We start from the raw sequence: 2,244 nt of genomic DNA on the forward strand, positions 1-2,244 counted from the left end.
AAAAATGTGGGATGCTTCACAAATTTGCATGTCATCCTTGAGCAGGGGCCATGCTAATCTTCTCTGTATCGTTACAGTTTTAATATGTATGCTGTTGAATCGAACACCATGTACATATATTTTTTCTTCAACAGAAAATATACATTTAAATTATTCCATTTGTTTCTTACACAGAATATGTTCTAGGTGCTTTGCATTATGCAATTTTCCCTTCCTGGGCAGAAAAACCTTTGTACTTTTTTTCTCCCATCCTAAAAGCAAAAAATCCAATGGATTTCTAGAGAATATATTTATACTTCCTTTATATTTAGCCTTGCTTCCAAAGAATTTAAGGCACTTTTAAAAGATACAAACAATGCAAGATTTCTCCATAGTGACTGTATCAATTTCCATTCCCACCAACAGTGCAAGAGGGTTCCCTTTTCTCCACACCCTCTCCAGCATTTATTGTTTGTAGATTTTTTGATGATCGTCATTCTGACTGGTGTGAGGTGATAACCTCACTGTAGTTTTGATTTGCATTTCTCTAATGATTAGTGATGTTGAGCATCCTTTCATGTGTTTGTTGGCAATCTGTATATCTTCTTTGGAGAAATGTCTATTTAGGTCTTCTGCCCATTTTTGGATTGGGTTGTTTGGTTTTTTTTTGATATTGAGCTGCATGAGCTGCTTGTATATTTTGGAGATTAATCCTTTGTCAGTTGCTTCATTTGCAAATATTTTCTCCCATTCTGAGGGTTGTCTTTTCATCTTGTTTATGGTTTCCTTTACTGTGCAAAAGCTTTTAAGTTTCATTAGGTCCTATTTGTTTATTTTTGTTTTTATTTCCCTTTCTCTAGGAGGTGGGTCAAAAAGGATCTTGCTGTGATTTATGACATGGAGTGTTCTGCTTGTGTTTTCCTCTAAGAATTTTATAGTGTCTGGCCTTACATTTAGGTCTTTAATCCATTTTGAGTTTATTTTTGTGTATGGTGTTAGGGAGTGTTCTAATTTCATTCTTTTACCTGTAGCTGTGCAGTTTTCCCAGCACCACTTATTGAAGAGACTGTCTTTTCTCCATTGTATATTCTTGCCTCCTTTATCAAAAATAAGGTGACCATATGTGTGTGGGCTTATCTCTTGGCTTTCTATCCTGTTCCATTGATCTTTATTTCTGTTTTTGTGCCAGTACCATACTGTCTTGATTACTGTAGCTTTGTAGTATAGTCTGAAGTCCAGGAGTCTGATTCCTCCAGCTCTGCTTTTCTTTCTCAAGATTGCTTTGGCTATTCGAGGTCTTTTGTGTTTCTATACAAATTGTGAAATTTTTTGATCTAGTTCTGTGAAAAATGCCATCGGTAGTTTGATAGAGATTGCACTGAATCTGTAGATTGCTTTGGGTAGTGTAGTCATTTTCACAATGTTGATTCTTCGAATCCAAGAATATGGTATATCTCTCCATCTGTTTGTATCATCTTTAATTTCTTTCATCAGTGTCTTATAGTTTTCTGCATACAGGTCTTTTGTCTCCTTTAGTAGGAGACAAAATCCTAGGTATTTTATTCTTTTTGATGCAATGGTAAATGGGAGTTTTTCCTTAATTTCTCTTTCAGATTTTTCATCATTAGTGTATAGGAATGCAAGAAATTTCTGCACATTAATTTTTTATCCTGCTACTTTACCAAATTCATTGATTAGCTCTAGTAATTTTCTGGTAGTATCTTTAGGATTCTCTATGTATAGTATCATGTCATCTGCACACAGTGACAGTTTTATTTCTTCTCTTCCGATTTGGATTCCTTTTATTTCTTTTTCATCTCTGCTGTAAGCCCTGCACACTGTTTTAAATTTTCCACTAGCCCAAGACTTTATGTCCTAATCAACCTTAGGGTCACTAAGAACCTACAGAAGCGTCATGAAGTACCATGGAAACTATGTGCTCTCCAATATTCCAGCCAAATACAAAATGAATCAGGGAATAAGGAAATCTCCTGCTGTGGAGTTGATGATAGCTAGGTGGAAGAGCTGGGCCAAGGATCAGCCAATCCCCTGGTCCGGAAGCCATAACCATGGCAACACTAGTGATGGATGCTCTACTCCTACCAGAAATGACACCCTTAAGAGGCACCAGGAAAGAGAGAAGCCTGTCATATTTCTGGGCTAGGCTCTTGATAAGGGAAGTTTATGTAATTTTTATGCAGAATCACTGGGAAAAAATAAACAGCCTCTTTCACATTAACCTTGCAAACCCAAATCTACATAGTA

The 2,244-nt window shown here is 36.3% G+C and overlaps 1 non-coding gene across 1 annotated transcript; it reads right to left on the reverse strand.

The window, feature by feature from the left end:
• Nucleotides 1-107, reverse strand: LOC116750032. Its single transcript, XR_004348778.1, has one exon. It is a non-coding gene; the product is annotated as a U6 spliceosomal RNA (small nuclear RNA).
• Between the last annotated feature and the right edge of the window lie 2,137 nt (nucleotides 108-2,244).

Source organism: Phocoena sinus, chromosome 2, assembly GCF_008692025.1.
Source record: "Phocoena sinus isolate mPhoSin1 chromosome 2, mPhoSin1.pri, whole genome shotgun sequence".
Lineage (NCBI taxonomy): Eukaryota > Metazoa > Chordata > Mammalia > Artiodactyla > Phocoenidae > Phocoena > Phocoena sinus.